Raw genomic sequence first — 21,564 nt, forward strand, 5'->3', positions numbered from 1 at the left:
CTGAGGTATGTAGCTTCATTAACATGAGGAAATGAGAGACCCAGCACTGTGGAACAGCTTAGTCACCAGCTGCTCACAGCCCCCAATGCTGCTCCATTCAAACCAGAAGTGGACAAGTTCAAAGTGGGATAGATTCAAGTTTTATATTTGTTACGTTTTTACTTCCCTTTTCTCCCAAACCCACTGTTTTGGGCTTAGATTCCCATAGACAAATGTTCATTGACCAGTTGCTATGAGAAGATGTGCATCATGGGATGGCTGTGTTGGGTAGCAATGGCTACAGTCATGAATACTGAATGGTTTGACGCAGAAAGACAGGTGATGAAACCTCAAGGAATGTGTGCAACTGAAATTGTTAAGCTCAGGCCCACTTGGTGCAGTTTTGAATTATGCTTATAATTGAATACACTCTGGACTGACTAACTCAATCTGTACAAGTGTGAGACTCCTAATTGCAGGTTTGTTCGTTGGAACCCCAGGTTGGAGGAGTAGCTCCTGCTTGAAAGGGCTCTTGTGACACTGTGGCAATGACCCTCCCTCTGAGACAGGATACCTGGGTTCAAGTCCCACCTACCCCAGAGGTGTATGATAATAACACCTCCGAACAGATTGATTAGAAAAAATATCCATAAATGGATGGTCCACTGTGCCCAACTGAAATAGATGACCAGCTAATTTTGTAAACTGGGACAAACCGAGAATGCTGCATCTGTGGAGAGAGAAACACGCAACTCTGAAGAAGAGTCATACACCTGGATTCAAAACGTTAACTCTGCTTCAGTCTCCAAGATGCTGCCAGACCTGAGTTTCTCCAGCATTCTCACTGATTTTTGTTTTCAGATTTCCAGCATTTGTTTGAATGTTAGTTGGAGTCTGATAGGTCACAGATGCAGTAGTTGAAAATGTTTGGGAATAGAACTCTGACCAACCTCTGCAGTGTCCTGTATTTGAGATAATTAATTGCCGTTGTTCTCCACCCAGTGGGGAGTTTTCCCACAGGTTCCAAATAACTCGTTGGATTGGGTTCCTTGATCTCACACTTGGACAAGTGCTGCTTTATTGTCAAGGGCAGTCACCCTCACTTCCCTGTTAACCTCAGTTTTTATCCAAGTTTGGATCAAAGTTGTAATGAGGTGAGGAACTGAGAGGCTCTTGTTGAATCCAAACTGAATGTCTGTGGGCAAGTTATCGTTGAGTAATTGATAGCACTGAGGGTGTCAGCACTCCATCACTTTGCCGTGATTGAAAACAGGCTGATGAGCTGGGTTGGATTGGTCCTGCATTTTGTCCATAGATGTAGCTGGGCTGTTTTCCATGGTAAATGCAATACCTTCAGCTTTTTTATGATATCATGTGTGCTGAATTAAACTGGCTGAAAACTGGCATCTGTGATGCTGGGGACCGATGTTCACCATGCAGCTGCTCGGAGAGTATGAGAGCACTGGCTTACAGTTCCTGGTCCTTGCAACGCATGGACCTCAAAGATTAAATGGATTGCAGCTGGGGACCTGAGGAGAAGGCTAAGGTGAATTATCCAATGAATCGGCACTTTCGGCTGAAGATCAATTATAAATGCTTCAGTTTCATCTTTTGCATTGATGCGCTGAGCTGTCCCAGTCACTCAGAATGGGGGGATATTTGTGGAACCACTTCCTCCTCCAGTGAGTTGTTTAGTTGTCCACCATCATTCACAATTGATGTGGCAGGATTGCAGAGCTTGTTCAATTGATTGTGGAATTACTTAGGTCTGTCTATCACTTGCTGCTTATGTTGTTTGGAACATATGTAGTCCTGTTTTGCAACTTCACCAGATTGGCTTCTCATTGTTAGGTATGCCTACTGCTGCTCCTCATCAGTCTTCCTGCACTCACTGTTAAACCAGGGTGGATTCTCTGGCCAGGTGTAAAGTGGGGGATATGTTGGTCCTCGACGTTGCAGATTGTGTTTGAATACAATTCCACTATTGCTGATAGCCCACAGAGCCTCAGATGAGCAACCTTGAGCTGCTAGATCTATCTGAAATCCATCCTACTTTGAATCCTGGTAAGTGCGTTGTAAGATAATGGAGTGGATCCTCCACGTGAAGACAGAACTTTGCCTCGACAAGGACTGTACAGCAGTCACTAAACTGATACTGTCATGGACTGATGCACCTGCTACAGGTAGATTGATGAGGACGATTTCAAGTAAAACTTGCCCTCTTGTTGGTTCCCTCACCGCCTGCCACAGATTTAATCTAGTGGCTATGTCTTTTATGACTTGCTAGTTTAGTCTGCAGTGGTGCTGCCAAGTCAATCTTTGTAGTGGATATTAAATTCCTCCAAAAAAAGCAATTTCTGTGCTTTTGCAACCTTCGGTGCACCCTCCAAGAGTTGTTCAATATGGAGGAGTGCTTCATTAGCTGATGAGGAATGTGGTACATAATAATAAGGAGCAGGTTTCCTTTTCTACATTTGACTTGATGCTCTCGGTTCTGGAGTCAATGTTGAGGACTCCCAGGGCAACTCACTTCTGACTGTATACCACAGTGCTGGGTCTGTCCAGTGGAACAAGACATTTTCAGAGATAGTGAAGGGAGTGTGTGGGACACAGCCATTTTCATGGAATCATAATTTGCAGGCAATGTCAGCCTGGTGCTTGATTAGTTTATGGGACAGTCTGTCCAATTTTGGAACAAGCCCAAGGTATTATTGAGGGCTTTGCAAGGTCGACAGAGCTGCGTTTGCTGTTGCTGTTTCTGTTGCCTTGGTTGATGCTGGGTGGTCTGTTTGATTTCATTTATTTTATCAGACTTTGTAGCGGTTAGCTACAACAGCATCGCCTTGCTAGGCCATTTCAGAGTCCAACCATATTTATAGCTTTACAGCCCTACTGTCTCTATAATTTTGACTGTGACAGCTCTACGTTTGCAATCTTATTTCAGAATGAACCACCTAGTTCTGTTAAACTTGGCCTTTCTGATAAGTACATCATGAGAATCTCTTGTTTTTATTCTGTTTCTAATAATAGCCAAGTTCAGTAATTTTATCCTGCATGGTGCACAAGCTGGGAATGCAGATACGTCTGGGATTGTGGCTAGTTTGGATTGTCCTGCTGTGAGCTGAACATGATCTTGTCAAGTCAACATAAATCAGACTGTGGCCAGTCTGTCCAAATTGGGAGCAAGAAACTGGAGACCTCATGTGAGTTTTTTTTAATGTTCTGTCAGATGATACTTTTTCATTTCCTTTGGATAGTTTAGCCTTTGAGTATTATCAAACTGGAGTCTTTTCCATCCCACTGGGGCTCTGTGGTGACAATCTATTCATTATCATGCTCTCTTCCCCTAAACCTGTGTATGCCTGAGCTTCCAATCAGTATCTATACTCTTCCTTTTAAAGATGCAATTATCTCTGCCTCAGTGGTTTCTGATATGGAAAAGCAATCGATGCTCAAATAAAAAGAAACTTTTTCTAATCTTGCTCTTCATTTTCTAAGTTTTAAATTATATGGTTTGCTTCTGGAATGTCTGAAGTGTAATCAAAAGTCTGTTTTTTAAACACAGGTCTGATCCTTATTCTCCCATCTCTTGCTATGAAGTAGGGATTTCAGCTGCTGATGTTTGGAGTTAGCTTTCAGCAGTGGCCCCTGCCAAATATCAGTCCTTCCCCATATCACCTTCCTCCTTCCCCATATCACCTCCCTCCTTCCCTCTGGCTGGTTTTTGGTTTATCAAGGTGTGGTCATCCTTTCCTGCTGTCAGTGTAGACTCTGAGTTGTTTGTACTGAATCAGCACTGTTGCCTGTTGGTGACTCTCTTCAAAATGGTTGACAACATTATAATTCAGGCAGCAGACTGCACTGAAGCCAGGCACCAGACGCAATATAAATGAAACCAGGTGCAAAAACCTCATTTGTAGAGTTAGCTCTCTTTTGACTCTTCAAGCAAAACAGAAACTGTGCTCCATGTTGTCCTGATATTAAAACTTAATGATATAAGGATAATAAATTCTGGCCAGCCAGTAATGTCCACATCTATGAGTGAACCCAAAAAAATGTAGGTGGCTTGGGGGGGGTGCAGTGTGTGGGGATGTGCAGTATTGGGGATGGAAGCTGGTCAATTTCCATTCTACCAAATATACATGATACATAGCAGGAAAAGGAATATTTTTCATAAACATCATTTGATTTGCCATGTTTGTCAGATTCTTGACCAGAGTGAAAAAGAACTCTGGTCACCCCTCACAAGGGAAATTTTAGATGGGTAATAAATACTGGCCTTTTACTACATCCCAGAAATCAATGGAACAAATAAATTGTCAAACTCCTGGGTGAGCAGGAATGAACTGGCACCATTTCTTTATTCCACCACCTAAATAGTTACCACCAGGTTAATTTAAAAATGTCTCCTTCCCTTGTGGATGTCTTTCTCCCAGATTAAATGAACTTCTGGTTTAAAACAAACCAGGCTTTCTTGAGTTACCAAAGAGTGAGTTTGTTAATTGCAAAACATACAAATAAATAATTATGCAACATGCATGCACACAACTTGGGAATAAGAAGTAAGTCAAAAAAAGACAAAGTTAAAAAAAAGATATATAGGTCAGTTTCCAAGTCAGATGTAAAGAGTCGGTAGTAGGCTTTGTAGCCATCAAAGTGGATGTTTACAGGAATGTTCATGTCACTTGTTGAGCAGTAGATTTTGAGACACAAAAGGCTTTGCAAATTTATTGAAATTCCTTTGTCCTGGTTCCTTTCAACAATAGCTAGCTGACAGCATTCAGGGGGAGAAGATATATTCCTTTTTATTAACCTACATTGTAGGGTTGTTTAATAGCTGCTGTTAAAGCTGTGATCTTTACAGCATACTAGTCCATACAAAAGGTGGTCAGGCCAATAACACATAGAAACCAGGTTTGAAATCACTTTTAACACCTGTCCCTCTATTCTTAAAAGGAGAAATTGCAAATATGTCTCTTGCCCAATCTGTCAATTGTTTTTACCATCATGTTCACAGTCTGAGGCATCTTTGATGTCTATCTCTTTAAAACATCTTCAACACCTCAAGTGCAACATTCCAGGATATCTCTCTCTCTCTTTTCAGACAGGTACTGAATTTACATCTGCAATAATCTTTGCTGTATCAGTCCTCTTTTAAAAGTTGCAGGTTGCTATTAAAGGTTTAGTATGTCCATACAAAATCCAGGTTAATGATCTATGGTCATGACAGTACCTTCCCAGGGTAATTTTACGAGATGGTCCCAAATAAGAGGTTCCTCTGAGATTCTTGCTCTATTAGGGAGGGCTAGTTTATGTAGAGGTGGAAGGCTAAATCAGGTCATGCGTTTGTAACTCTCACTGCGTATGCTGTGTGAGTGCTGCTACCATATGGGTGGGGTGGGGGGGAAGGGATGTGAGAGAACTGGACAAAACAAAGCAGTCAAACAGCTGGAGTCAATGGATGATTCTCCACCAGCAGCAGTACTCCTGACAACAGTCTCCAGAAATGAGAACTTCTAGGCCTTTACCTGCAGAGAGCCTCCGGTTTATCAATTTGCATCCGTAGGTGCTCTGAACTCCCACTCTGAATTCAACTCCCGTTACCTGATGGCATGCAGATATAATGAATGCCCTGAGTGTCACTGAGAACATCTCACTTGCACTGAGAGTTGATGCTAACCAGTTGGGCTTTAATTGGCTTGCTGTCGCTGCTGGCCAGGTTGCTGTCAATCCAATGAAGCTATCTCTGGGAAAGGTGTGACAGGAGCACATTGAGAAAAACAGCACAGACTCTTTTACTGTTATGTTGCTCAGAATGTTTCTTGCATCCTCATTCTGATGAGTGCAAAGCTTCAATTTCTAGTCACCTCTTACGTTCTGTACAATAAAGTTCTTTATGTCATCCACAATCAGGAGTCCTTATTACTGAGCTGCAGTGCTTCTTACAACCTTAGCCTTCTCTGAAAGATGGATGAACTGAACAAGCAAGACAGACCAAACAGTTCAAGAGGGAATGTGCAGAACTATTCGCACGACTGGAGAAGCTTCAAATGGCAACAATATCACCCAAAAGCCAACCACCACGCTGTGTTCCTATTTGTGCCTGGAATCAGTCCATATTCTCTAAAATATCAGGTCAATAATTAAATTAATGCTTTGCTACACTAGAGGGTCATATCAGCAGTATGACTTCTTCATGCCCTGGTTTGCTGCTTCTAACTAAATCTAACAGTTCTTTGTACATTTATGTCGACCTCAAACATTACAAAAATAGGCTAAGGGACTAGAAATTTAACCCAGAGTATCTGCCGATGAGAACAGCTTGAGGACAGCTCAGTCCCTAGAAAACTGGATACAAACAGAGCCTTTTGGCAGTTCCCATTAAAGAATCCATGAACGTTATACTGCAATACTTGGACTATTGGTGGACAGCACATATCTACACTGGAAGGATATCCTTCACCATATTAGAAGACACATCCTTTACTCAAGCCTGAAGTTGGATTTTCAGCCCTTAGCATGTTTAAAACAAGGGGGTTTAGAGGCAATTTGGGAGGCCCTTTTCATCAGATTGGTTTGTCCCATGGAAAACCAACTCTCATTGAACATAGAACAATACAACACAGAACAGGCCCTTCGGCCCTCGATGTTGCGCCAACCTGTGAACTTTTCTCAGCTCGTCCCCCTGCACTATCCCAAAATCATCCATGTGCTTATCTAAGGATTGTTTAAATCTCCCTAATGTGGCTGAGTTGACTACATTAGCACGCAGGGCATTCCACACCCTTACCACTCTCTGCATAAAGAACTTTCCTCTGACATCTGTCTTAAATCTATCACCCCTCAATTTGTAGTTATGCCCTCTTGTACAAGCTGACATCATTATCCTAGGAAAAGGTATTTCACTGCCTACCCTATCTAATCCTCTGATCATCTTGTATGTCTCTATCAAATCCCCCCTTAGCCGCCTTCTTTCCAATGAGGACAGACCCAAGTCTCTCAGCCTTTCCTCAGAAGACCTTCCCTCCAGACCAGGCAACATCCTGGTAAATCTCCTGTGCACCCTTTCCAATGCTTACACATCCTTCCTGTAATGGGGCGACCAGAACTGTACACAATATTCCAAGTGTGGCCGCACCTGAAGGACTATGAGTGAGTGATAGGATGTAAGGTGCAATAGAAAATTGCAAAGATTGGTTGTAGCCAATCCATAGATTTGAAAAGATTTGGAATGTTCTCCCCATAACAATGTTGGTTTCCTTCAAACAGAAACATTGAGGAGATTAACAAGTAAATGCACCTTAAATGTTTTTTGTTCCATTTTTTTATTTTAAAAGATCTCTGGTTTTGCTTCACAGATCCTATTCTGTGCAATGTTATTGAGTACCTAACTCTTTTAGAAGAAATCAAAGCTTCTGCTGTCCTGGTATTTTTTGATCAGCCAAACAATACAATAAATATCATGTCCATTGGCACAGCCAAGAAGTGTCATTGTTAGAATTTGAGGCTTTGAATCGAAATTCCTGAAGTGAACATATTCTCTCCTTGAACGGAACTCTTATACAATGGATGGTTATTTCTGACACTGAATCAAAGTACAATCATTTGAATGGTCTCCTGCAGCAGAGGTCCAGAATTCTCCAGTGTAAATGAAGGACGGATGTGTTTCTCCTGACCTCACATCAAGGTCTCGATTGCCATTTCTTATCATGTCTCTGCTCACACATCGCTGCTTGTTGTCACTACTCCTAACCTCCTCTTAAACATAATAGCAGTTTAAAGCCAGCAGTGTTGTCTGATGACAGAGTTGCAGATGCATATTTCAATGGAATTGCAGTGTCATCGGTGCCTAGATCCAGGCTTTGTTTGCACTGTGAAGTATACCCAACAGAGGAAAATTGGCAGGGATGCAAGATTCTAAACTCTACTTTCAGACAGAGACATGCAGAACCACATAACCTTGTCCTTCTGTCTTCACTCTGCAGCAGTGATAAAGGAAATCAAATACATGAACACGTTCACCCAATGTTAAATCAAACACATTGAAATAGTTTTCATTTGCGTTTGCTGATTAGACCTACAAATGTTGCTAAATGGGACCAACCCAGATAAATCTGTAAGATCAGATGCAAGGCTGTTCAGCCAGGCCTTCATCCTTCACCATTTGCCATGAATAAGATAGTGTGCTACACAGTGCATACCTTTTCTGTGCTCATACCTTTCATTCTTCATATATGTAGCTTCTAACATGATTACTATTTCTTTAAAGCCTGTGCTGTTCTAACAAAAAACATGCTGAAATGCTTTACTCCTGCAAATCAGATTATTTACAATATACATTCTGGTTGATTTAAAAAGATTGACAGTAGGACAGGGGAAACTTAATTGGAATCACATTAATTGGAACTGAGTTTGATTCCCTTGTTGAACAGCCCTGAAGTCTGCTACCTGTATTATAACTGGCAGATGGGCTGAGCAATGAGCAGCCACAAAAATACTGTCATTATCTTTCTGCTGTAATCACAGTGAGCAGCACAAACAGTGAACTTTTACCCACTCTTCCCTCTATAGATTAGTAATGTCTTTACCATCTGTCAGCTGCTGTGGGTAAATCCTATGAGGCCATCTCAGGGTTTGCGGAAAATAAATTTCCAACAAAGCTATTCATTTTCTGAGACTGGATTTGCCTGCTTTTGGTATCTTGAGTCTGGGCTAGTTTGCGTTCAATGCCAAATGCTGTTTACTACTGGGTAGATGTGTTCATTTATAGAAAGGGTGCTGTGTTTTTGTGTTTTCCTTTAGTCCTTTGGGCAATGAATCTCCCTGAACCTCTGGAAACATGAAGCTGTTTTCATTCTGTTGCTTCCGGTAGAGCAGAACAGTACAGTATTCCAGCACAACTCTCAGGGTTTTCCATTGCAGAGGATGCTATTTGCCCATTGCATCTTTGCTGGACATTGCAATGACTTATTTAGTCCTTCCCTAATTCTTGAGGGTTTTTTTTTCAAGAACCTTATCCACTCTAATGTTAAAAGCTAACTTTGTCCTTATTGATCAATGAACCTATATAAGAGAAAACCTTCCTTCCTTATACAGTCGATTCTACTATAACACATGTTTCTTCAACGTGCATTAGTTGTAATGTGAATTTAATCCCATCTGTTTAAACAGTGCTACTATGACACGATTTTCTTATAACGCGGCATCACATAAAAACAAAACTAGTGCATTATATCAGAACAGACTGTACACCAAACTGTTTTTCACCCTGTGTTGTAATTTTAACGTGAAGCAGACACTAATAACAATTGACAGTTATACAGTCTCTCACGTGGAAAAATATTCCAAGCAGTGCCATAAAGATGCAATACATCCACTGTAATTAATCTTTTCTCCCCCTTAATTTGCCTGCTTTACTTAACTTTTACTGTGCCATAAATAAGTTAGCTAGCCAGGATGTGATCTGATTCTGAGGGCTTTTGATGAATTTATTTGTCAAACAAGCTCTCCTGCTTTGATATGGCCACTTTAGAAGTCTAACCAGCTTTATCTTTAATATCTTAACAGAATTTATCTTACTTTCAAACACAGTCGGAGCCAAAGAGAGGGAAAAGGCAAAGTTTTAAAATCAAAAATTATAGGTTATTATGATCGTAAAAATAGTAGCATTAAAGGAAAGAAGGAAAACAGTACAAAATTAAGAGTGATTTTAATTTGCAAATAAGAAAATGATTTAATGTTTAGGTTTGCAAAATGACTAATATGACTATGTAACATTTACATAGCTTGGTCACTACAATATTGGTGCTGATCCCAACTTCTTTTCCCAAAATGATCACTGTATTAGTCTCAGACACTGCTGACAGTCTAAGGATTAAATCATTCCCTGTGTTAGCTGCCACACCCCATGCAGGAGCCCAGAAACCCAATGGTAAGCCTGTACAAATCCTGTTTTTCAGCAGAACACTCCCAATCAGAAAGAAACATTCACTGGCAAAGGAATGGAAAGTTGAAATTGTTGTGGATCTGAGCGATCGCTTTGGCTTTTCTGAAATGTGCTGTTGCTGGGAAATCCTGCCAGCTGCCATTTCAGAAATATAGGTCAAGTTCTGTGCTTGAATCATGAATGGCCAGAAAATCACTGCTGATAAATGTTGGATGTTTGAGGCAAATTGCGAAAACTAACCTCCTCTGTGTTAATGAAGTCTGTACTCTGTTTATTATGATAATGTGGTGAAGAGATTCATGAGATTGGGATTATGTGGGAAGGTTCACTCTGCAGGCTGTTTGTAATAAATGTGCAAACTGTTCTCACACCAACATAACAAGGAATCAGTACAACTTTTGATAACACTTTGCACAGGAGTATCCCTAAAAATCTTAGGCTTGTCATGTGTTTGTCAGAAGGCCTGAGAAACAGCAGTGAGTATATAATGGCTCTGATTGGGCTGTGCAAACTATCCAACACTGCAGTCCAATCAGGTCACAGACTTAGTGGGTCCTGAGCACTTGACACAACTGATCAATCAACTCGCAGGAAGGAAGCCTCCAGACAAGCCTTTTTGTTTACATCTCCCTTTATTATTGTAGGATTTAGAAATTATTTCCAAATCCTTTGTAATTTGTCAAATCACTTTGAAATGTTAAGCTCAGTCTCCCTTTTCTGATTGAGGGAAATCTCTTTCCAATGGGATTAACTAGGGAATTACAAGGGGAGGTCATTCTCAAAGTTACATTGTCTGTTACAGCATGGTAGTGGTTAAAGGTGACTCATTATCACCATCTCCCCCTCTGTCTCGCTTCTTTGATGTGGAGGTGCTGGTGTTGGACTAGAGTGGGCAAAGCTGAAAATCACACAACACCAGGTTATAGTCTAACAGGTTCATTTGAAAGTACAAGCTTTCGGAGTGCTGCTCCTTCGTCAGGTAGCTAGTGAGGCAGGATCATAGGACACAGAGTTCATAGTAAAAGATCAAAGTGTCGTACAGCTGATGCAACTTATGACACGTTGATCTTTTACTATAAATTCTGTGTCCTATGATCCTGCCTCACTAGCTACCTGACGAAGGAGCAGCACTCTGAAAGCTTGTACTTTCACATAAACCTGTTGGACTGTAACCTGGGGGTTGTGTGATTGCTAACTTCACTTCTTCGAGGTAGTCCTTCAGAATTGAGGATCACTCGTGTCCCCTCCGGTTTGCTGGGCTCTGAGGTGAGTCCATTATCAGATCCGCAGACTCTGCCATGGGTGGAGTAGATGGTTTTTGCTGTTAGAAGGTTTGTGCATCAACTGTACCACTGTGTTTTCCCAACAATATGTCTGCTACTTTCCTGCATGAATCTTCACAATTCTGTTCAGTCACAGGCCAGGGATACACAGAAGTCAGCTGAGGTCTTTAACCAATGCTTTAACGACATCTATGTGATATAACTCTTCAAATACCAGTATCCCATCACCAATTATCTTTTATTAACAAATGCATAGTCTTTGACAATAGCATGAAAGTGTGGTGCTGGAAAAGCACAGCAGGTCAGGCAGTATCTGAGGAGCAGGAGAGTCGACATTTCCCATATAAGCCCTCCATCAGGAATGTGGGGGAAGGGAAGGTGGCTGAGAGATAATTAGGAGCCCCCTTTCCCCCATTGCATTCCTGATTAGGGGCTTATGCCCGAAATGGGATTCAGATTGGTATGACAGGTCAGCGCAACATCGAGGGTCAAAGGGCCTGTACTGCGCTGTAATGTTCTTTGTCAACTCTCCTGCTCCTCGGATGCTGCCTGACCTGCTGTGTTTTTCCAGTGCCACCCGTTTTGACTCTGACTCTCCAGCAACTGCAGTCCTCACTTTCTCTCAGCCTCTCAATATGCGTGACAACTACTTTTTTTTAATGTCAGCCAGGGCTCCCTGACTGGACCAGATTAACACCCTCAATCAGGGAACTTGTATTCTATGAGGTCCGGTTGGCTGACCCTGTTATAATTACAACATTTGAAGCATTTTATTTTTCCTTCTGGGAGTCTCTTGCTGTGAAAGGGTTACAAATAAGTAACTATGTTGGGAGACTGATGTTCCTTTGCATGTTCCTAACAAATTCTCTTGATATGTCCGTGGATCATTTTCCATTTCCTGGGAGCCTTTTCTTGATGAAGGCAGATGTGCTCACTCAGCTTCCTGCTAACCAAGGGGAAAAATATCAGAGCACCCTGATCTCAAGCCTGAGACTAAGGTCTTGGTTCCCTCTATAGGAACATCAGGAATAAAAGAATGACTAGAGAAAGAGTGGGCTAATCAAGAATAGTAGTGGGAAGTTGTGCATAGAGTCCAAGGAGATAGGGGAAGCTTGAAATGAATAATTTTTGTCAGTATTCACACTGGAAAAAGACAATGTTGTTGAGGAGAATACTGAGATATAGGTTATCAGACTAGACGGGATTGAGGTTTGCAACGAGGAGGTGTTAGCAATTCTGGAAAGGGTGAAAATAGATATGTCGGGTTTGGAGGGATATGGGCAAGGTGCTGGCAAGTGGGACTAGATTGGGTTGGGATATCTGGTCGGCATGGACGGGTTGGACCGAAGGGTCTGTTTCCATGCTGTACATCTCTATGACTATGTCCCCTGGGCCAGATGGGATATATCTTCAGATTCTCTGGGAAGCCAGGGAGGAGATTGCAGAGCCTTTGGCTTTGATATTTATGTCATCATTGTCTACAGGAGTAGTGCTTGAAAACTGGAGGATAGCAAATGTCCCCTTGTTCAAGAGGGGGAGTAGAGACAACCTGGGTAATTATAGACCAGTGAGCCTTACTTCGGTTGTGGGTAAAGTGTTGGAAAAAGTTATAAGAGATAGGACTTAAGATCATCTAGAGGGGAATAAGTTGATTAGGGATAGTCAACATGGTTTTGTAAAGGGCAGGTCGTGCTTCACAAACCTTATTGAGTTCTTTGAGATGGTGAACAAACAGGTGGATGAGGGTAAAGCGGTTGGTGTACTGTACAGGTATATGGATTTCAGTAAGGTGTTTGATAAGGTTCCCCACGGTAGACTATTGCACAAAATACGGAGGCATGGAATTGAGGGTGATTAGCGGTTTGGATCAGGAGTTGGCTAGCTGAAATAAGACAGAAGGTGATGGGAAATGTTCATCCTGGCGTTCACATACTAGTGGGCCCCCTTTCCCCTTTGCAAGGATCTGTTTTGAGGCCACTGCTATTTGTCATTTTTATAAATGACTGAGATGAAGGCATAGAAGGATGGGTTTGTAAATTTACGGATGACACTAATGTCGGTGGAGTCGTGGGTAGTGCTGAAGGACGTTGCAAGTTACAGAGGGACATAGATAAGATGCAGAGCTGGGCAAATGAAGTTTAATGTGAAAAAGTGTGATGTGATTCATTTTGAAAGGATTATCAGGAATAAAGAGTACTGGGCTAATGGTAAGATTCTTGGTAGTAGAGATGAGCAGAGAGATCTTTGTGTCCATGTACATGCATCTCTAAAAGTTGCCACCCACGTTAAAATGGTTGTTAAGAACCCATACGGTGTGTTAGATAGGGTGGACAGTGAGAGCCCTTTTCCCTAGATAGCATGAGGGGACATAGCTTTAAATTGAGGGGTGTTAGATATAGGGCAGACATCAAAGGTAGTTTCTTTACTCAGAGTAGTAGGGGTGTGGGCATTTAAAAGGTCATTGGATAAACATATGGACAAGAATGGAATAGTGTAGGATAGATGGGCTTCAGATTGGTTCCACAGGTCAGCGCAACATCGAGGGCTGAAGGGCCTGTACTATGCTATAATGTTCTATGTTCTGTGATGGGAGGTACCTGACCTGTAATACTTCCCTTAATGATACTCAGAGTTTTACAGCATGGAAACAGGCCATTCGGCCCACACTGTTGAGAACTGAAATCTAATGTGTTATCTAATAAATTGCTGCAAAGCTATGCTGTGCCACAGTACATTGAGAATTCACAGACACTGACAGATCACAAATTAATTAAGCAAGAATGACAAGACACAGGTTAAATTTATTTGTAATGCTACCATATATCAGGTGAATAAGGCAAAGTCCATTGCAGGACAAAATTGAAATGTTCCTTTCCTGCACTGAATACAGGCTGGCACCATCAATTCAATAATAATCATTTACATTGATAGAATATTTTATTTGTGTGGCTGGAAAAGCAATGATAGTTTTCTGTCGAGGCTTCATTCAACAGTTTCAGCCACTGCTGAGGAAATGGTTGTGATTCCATCACGGAATGTAGATTCAGCATATAGGTGACTGACAGTCATAATTACGAATAACGAAAGCAGATAAGAAGGCCATTCAGCCTGCTGCTCCTGTGCTGACACTTTGTAAGACCCAGCAAATTAATATTGCTCCTCTGCTTTTTCTTTGTAGACCTACAACCTTTTTTTTGTTAATGTGAGTTTTAGCAAAACGTTCTGGGCGTTTTCCATTTATGGGAAAATAATTCCATTGGCAGGAGTCATTCCCTAGTGCCTTTTTTAAGTAATTTGCTTATGATTTTTGTTACTGAGTTCCCACAACATCAAGGCAGCTTTGGACGGAGTGTAGATTCAAGGAGCCCTGGTAAAATTTGAAAGTAATGGTCATCAAAAAACTCTCCACAACACTGAGAGGGAAGTGGAAACAGGCATTGGAGATCAGTCATCTCAGCTACAGGATATCTCCCCAGGAATTCCTCAGTAAAGTGTCCACAGCCTATCATCTTCAGTTGCTTCAGTAATCGTAAGGCCAGCAGTAGGAATGTGTGTACAATGTTCAATCTTATTTGCATGTTCCCCAGATACCTTAAGTGTCTGTAGCAAATTGCAACATGGCTGCAGAAAGGCACAGTGGCTCAGTGGTTAGCACTGCTGCCTCACAGCACCAGGTACCTCAGTTCAATTCCACCCTTTGGCAACTCTATGTGCAGTTTGCATGTTCCCCCATAGCTGTGGGGATTCCTCCCAGTGCTCCGGTTTCCTCCCATATCACAAAGATGTGCAGTTTAGGTGAATTGGCTAAATTGCCCTGTGTGCCCAGATATGTGCAGGCTCATTGCATTAGTCATGGTAAATGTGAGGAGATGTGTGGGATGCTCATGGGAGGGTTGATGCAGGCTTGATGGGCCTCTTCCTGCACTGTTGGGATTCTATATCCTGGCCAGCAGGTTTGGTTGACAAGTGCTAGGCATTGACTGTCTCCATTAAAAGAAAATCCAATTACCTTCAATGGCATTACCATCACTGAACATGCCACTGTCAAATCCTGGAGGTTACTGTTGATTAAACACTGAGTGAGACCAGCCATATAAATGTTTTGTTTGCAAGCACAGATCAAAAGCAGAGAATTCCCAAGGTGAGTAACTCCTAAGTCCCAATACCTGTCCATCATCCATAGGGATCAATGTTTGCAGGAATGCTCTTCATTTGCCTGGTTAAGTGCAACTCCAATAATATCCAAGATACTTGTCACCATCCAAGACAAAGCAGCCCACTGGATCAGCACCTTATCCATCACCCTTAACACACATTCCTTTCACCACTGCTGTACAAGGGCAGACGTGTGTACCATCTACAAGATGCCCTGCAGCAATTCACCCAGGCTCCTCTGACAGTTCTTACCAAACCCACAACCTCTAGCATACAAGGATAGCAACTATATGAGAATGCTATTACTGAGAAGTTCACCTCCATTCTGATCACGATCCTCCATTCTGATTGGAAATATATTGCTGCTCCATGACTGTCACTGAGTGAAAATCCTGGGATTCCCTTCCTGGATGTACCTACACCTTAACAACTGCAGAGGTTCATGAAGCAACTGGCACTACCTTCTTGAGGGCAATTAGAGATGGGCAATAAATACTGGCCTCACCAAAGATGCCTACATCCTACAAAAGGGTATTTAAAAATAAGTCAAGGGGTAGCAGTGATTGATAATTAACATGATGTTTGTTACTTTGCCTGAGTTTGCTCTGGAACTGTAAGACTTTGGGATTTGGAGTTAATGTTCCCAGGACAACTCCGACTGTGGTGCATCAGTCTGTTGATGGATGAAGGACTGTTAACCTCCATGTTGGTTTATTGCTATTATCATGTGGGAGGGGCTATGTCAGGTTGCAGCTGCTATGAGTTGCCTTCATCATACTTTTTTTCCCTCGGTCAGAACCAAGTGATCGATCGGGTCTTGTTCTTGTACATTTTGTTGCAGTTCGATACCATTGAGTGATTTGCTAAACCATTTCAGAATGTAGTTCAGAGTCAAAAATGCATTAGTATGGGACTGGAGTCACATACAGACCTAACCAGTTATAGACAGCGGATTTCCTTTGTTGAAAGTTATTCGTGATTCAGTTGAGTTCTTACATTAATCCAATAACTTCATGGTTACTATTTTTTACTCAGACCAGATTGTTTCCTTTCTAGTTTCCTACCGTGTTGGAATTGGAATCTTCCCTTTAAGACGTGCACATTCAGACATCTTAAAGGGATATCCACAAATAACCATGCTAGGCCTCATAATGAAAAACCCACTGAGAAACTTGATGCAACTTGCATGTAATCAAAAAAAATCTGTAGGATTTTGCCCAGTGGGTGAACGTGGGTGATATGTTCTGGTCATGGTGCATTCAGTTTTCTCCTGTAAATTCTTTCTGCTGGGGTTACACATGCGTATGCAGCCAATATACTGGATATTTTGGCAGGAGGTTCTGCTGCTCACTGGGACTTCCCAGCTGCCATATTTAAAAGGCTCTTCGCTCTCTGCATCCCAGGAGCATCAGTCAAACTTTGCTTGTCACTCCACTCACCCCTGGAGATGAGTGGAGGATCTGTCTTAGGGGATGAGTAGATTTGGCCTGTACTTTAGCACAGGCCATGTTATTGAAATGTATAATGTTTTTAAGGTGCTTGACATGGTAGATCCAGAGAGGTTAATTCCCATTGTAGGAGAGTCTAAAACCAGAGGACATAATCTCAGAGGGTAAAAACAATGACTGCAGATGCTGGAAACTAGATTCTGGATTAGTGGTGCTGGAAGAGCACAGCAGTTCAGGCAGCATCCGAGGAGCAGCAAAATCGACGTTTCGGGCAAAAGCCCTTCATCAGGAATACAGGCAGAGAGCCTGAAGGGTGGAGAGATAAGTGAGAGGGGGGTGGGGGTGGGGAGAAAGTAGCATAGAGTACAATAGGTGATTGGGGGAGGGGATGAGCGTCTGGTGGTGAGGGAGCGGCGGTGAAGGAGGCCCAGGACCTCCATGTCCTCAGCAGAGTGGGAGGGGGAGTTGAAATGTTGGGCCACAGGGCGGTGTGGTTGAGTGATGCGGTTGTCCCGGAGATGTTTCCTAAAGCGCTCTGCTAGGAGGCGTCCAGTCTCCCCAATGTAGAGGCGATTGGGGAGACTCTATGCTAATCTCTTCCCACCCCCACCCTCCTCTCATTTATCTTGCCACCCTTCAGGCACTCTGCCTGTATTCCTGCTGCCGAAAACGTCGATTTTACTGCTCCTCGGATGCTGCCTGAACTGCTGTGCTCTTCCAGCACCACTAATCCAGAGACATAATCTCAGAGTAAGGATTTACCCAGTTAAGACAAAGATAGGAGGCATTTATGAATCAGTGGTATTCCTTACCACATAGGACTGTAGACTTTGGGTCATTAAGGATGTTCAAGGTTGAGATCGATTTTTAATCATTAAGGGAATTGCGGGTTTTGGGGAATAGGCAGAAAACTGAAGTTAAAGAATATCAGATCAAGCATACTCATCATTGATTGGCAGAGCAAACTCACTGAACTCAACAGCCTACTTCTGCTCTTCCATCTTGTGGTCAGAGACTCCGGAATAAGCAGCAGTATGTTCCGCTGGAGGGGCTCCTGAAGGCTGACCAGGAGAGAATGTTAAGTGCTCCTTCCTCGTGATAGCAACAGGAGTCTCTCCTGCTTGATGAAGGCAGCTGTCTGTTTGTATGACTGCCCCGTGGCTTCTTTCGATCTGTTAATACTTTGTTTTCCTTGTCAGTGACCTTCAGAGGGACTCACATACAGTAATGCAAAGGGACACTGAGGCTGTCATTCACTGCTGTTCTCTGGGAGGAACATAACTTCTGGAAGGTGGGAATGTAAGCTGGATGGTGGGGTTTGGGCAGTCAGTTTCTCAACATTTTGGTGACAGATGAGTACCCTCCAAACAAACATTTGAGCCATATAAGTATATCTCCTGTGTAATCCTGCATAACTCCATATTGATCTCTGACCAGAAAACTGAACAGAAGGCTATTGGAGCAACGAGAACAAATTAGCTTACACCATCAGATGAAAGATGACTTACAATACTGTCTCTATTTCTCTAACTTTTCATCCCCATACATTCTGAACTTTGAAACCAAAGTAATTTTTTTTTCGAGGCCTTCCCTTCAAAACCCACAATATGTATCAAGAATGATCATCAGCAGTTTTAAAATCTCTTTAGAAGGCAAAAATGCTCTGTCATCCAGCAAGTGTATATGTCAATAACATAATTCCATTGTGATGCGGTTTGAAATTTATCCTGTGTAACATATACCAAAAATAGCCTGGTGTTGTGAGACAAATATCTTGAAATTTATTTACAGGGCTATTTACAAGGTCACAATATCTCAGACGTACACATAATCTGGGTTCTGTGCTTAATGATGTTGCTATACATTACACACACTTAGCTGACTACACTAATTCCATTACACAGAGAGAATGATTGAAAGTGAGTGGGTTACTTTTTCTTATATATTCATTTAGTGGGGTGTGGGTGTCACTGGCTGGCCAGCATTATGCTAGAATATCACACAGCGTGATATTATGTAACTGTTTCAGAGGTGCTGGCCTGTCTAGTCTGGAATCTGCAGCAAAGTATAACAATAAGTTAACTTAATGTTTCAATGTAGTAAACCAAGCACGGCTGCAATACCTCAACACAGTAATTGGCTTGTAGTTCTGAGTGTTTACATATGTTAATACATAGAAACATAGAAAATAGGTGCAGGAGTAGGCCATTCGGCCCTTCGAGTCTGCACCACCATTCAGTACGATCATAGCTAATCATGCAATCTCTTTATCCCATTCGCGCCCTCTCCTCATACCCCTTGACCCCTTGAATATATCTAATGAACTGGGCCCAACAGCTTCCTGTGGGAGAGAATTCCACAGGTTCACAACTCTGAGTGAAGAAATTCTTCCTCATCTCAGTCCTGAATGACTTACACCTGATTCTTAGACTGTAGCCCCTTGCCTTGCACTTCCCCTTCTTCGGGAACATTCTTCCAGTATTGAGTCTGTCCAGTTCATCAGGATTCTATGAGAGCCCCTAAATTCTTTTAAATTCCAGCAAATACAAACCCAGTCGATCCACTCTTTCCTCATATGTTAGTCCTGCCATCCCGGGAATCAGACTTGTGAACCTTCGCTGGACTCCCTCAGTAGCAAGAATATCCTTCCTCAGACTAGGAGACCAAAACTGAACACAGCACTCAAGGTATGGCCTCACCAAGGCCCTGTATAACTGCAGCAGACATTCTTATTCTGATACTCAAATTCTCTTGCCATGAAGGCCAGCATGCCATTAGCTTTCCTCACTGCCTGCTGATCTGCATGCCAACCTTCAGCGACTGTTCCACCATGACACCCAGGTCTCGTTGCACCTCACCTTTTCCTAAACTGCTACCATTCAGATTATAATCTTCCTTCCTATTTTTGTGACCAAGTGGATAACCTCACATTTATCCGCATTCATTGGATTTGCCAAGTATTTGCCCGCTCAGCCAGACTGTCCAAGTCACCCTGCAGCCTCTTAGCATCCTCTGCACAGCATACACTGTCACCCAGCTTCGTGTCATCTAGTCATTCACTCCAAATCTAGCTGCTATCAAGTTCTCTCAGGTCTGTCTGTCTCATATCATATTGCTATGGCTTACTTATCATCCTCATCATCAGCATTTCCATCAAATTCCCTTTCTCGGCCATCTGAGGAGATAGATTACTGCTCCATATCACCTTCTGTTATGGTATAAGCTGTGCTGTGCAGGCTACAGTAAACCTTCCCTATTTGGAGACCCTGCTGGAGAGCTTCCCCCCGATAGAAGCAATCTTCAGAAAATTATCTGTTCATTGATGGCCTTAGAGGATTGTGGGCAGTGTTGTAATAATGTTCAGCATCAGTCTGAGGGTCTTGCATCTACTATCCCTTCTGGGGGTATGCTTGTGACTCACAAGCCAGCCCAGGTGGCACTGCGGAGGGGAACACACTCATGGAACCTGTGAGTTGTGCAGGAGCTGGGTATTATGGCAGCTCCCTGGGCAGTGGGTACACCCCTGCAGGAATTTCACATGGTTACAAACAAACTGGACACACAATCTCACACACACACAATCTCACACACACACAATCACACACACACAATCTCTCACACACACAATCTCACACACATACAATCTCACACACAATCACACACACACACATACACACACACAATCACACACACACAATCACACACATACACAACTTCTCTCTCATACAATCTCTTTCACACACCAAACTCTCACACATTCTCACACACAAACAACCTCTCGCACACACAACACACGCACATACAATCTCTCTCACACACACGCACACATACATAATCACACACGCACGCATAATCAATCTTATACACATCCAATCAATTTCACACGCACACACAAACATACATACAATCATACATACATACACACGTAATCACACACTCAGTTGGGGTCAACTCCTTCAGCTGGAAGATCAACAGGTTTCGGACCGCCCAGAGAGTGTCCTTCACCGAGTTGATGATCCTCCAGGCACAGTTGATGTTCGTCTCAGTGTGCGTCCCGGGGAACAGACCGTAGAGCACGGAGTCCCGCGTCACGGCGCTGCTCGGATGAACCTCGACAAACACCACTGCATTCCTCTCCAGACTTCTTCTGCATAGGCACATTCCAGAAGGAGGTGTGTGACAGTCTCGTTCCCCCCGCAGCCGCTTCGAGGGCAGTGTGCGGTGCGGCTGAGAGTCCAGGTGTGCATTAAGGATCTCACAGGGAGAGCCCTTCTCACCACCAGCCAAGCCATGGAAAGTTCTGGCGATGAGGCAATCTGCCAAATGGCTTTGACATACATTTTTTTATTTCAAAAATATACTTTATTCATAAAATACTTTAATGGTCTGTACAGTTGGACATGCCATACATATGTAAACATTCCATTTGTTTGCATACCGAAACAGAATAATCATTCCTATTTACAGGTCTGTACGATTACATATTTAGCTGAGGCGTCAGCAGAGCCCAAATGACTGCGCAGGCCCCCTGTTTTTCTTTAGGCAGGCAGATGTTACACGGTGGTCTTTCCCCACCGCGCCTTGGCGGCAGCTGCCCCAAACTTCAGCGCGTCCCTCAACACGTAGTCCTGGACCTTGGAATGTGCCAGTCCTCGACACTCAGTCGGGGTCAACTCCTTCAGCTGGAAGATCAACAGGTTTCGGACCGCCCAGAGAGCGTCCTTCACCGAGTTGATGATCCTCCAGGCACAGT

At 42.8% G+C, this 21,564-nt stretch overlaps 1 long non-coding RNA gene across 2 annotated transcripts in view; it reads left to right on the forward strand.

Annotated features, from left to right (window-relative positions):
* Positions 1-2,436: 2,436 nt before the first annotated feature.
* The window catches only part of LOC122565343, a 59,478-nt gene continuing 40,350 nt past the window's right edge, over positions 2,437-21,564 (forward strand). For both annotated transcript variants that reach the window (XR_006316136.1, XR_006316137.1), the window contains exon 1: positions 2,437-3,182. This is a non-coding gene — a long non-coding RNA (uncharacterized LOC122565343). The remainder of the gene's footprint in view (positions 3,183-21,564) is intronic.

Source organism: Chiloscyllium plagiosum, chromosome 31 (assembly GCF_004010195.1).
Source record: "Chiloscyllium plagiosum isolate BGI_BamShark_2017 chromosome 31, ASM401019v2, whole genome shotgun sequence".
NCBI lineage: Eukaryota > Metazoa > Chordata > Chondrichthyes > Orectolobiformes > Hemiscylliidae > Chiloscyllium > Chiloscyllium plagiosum.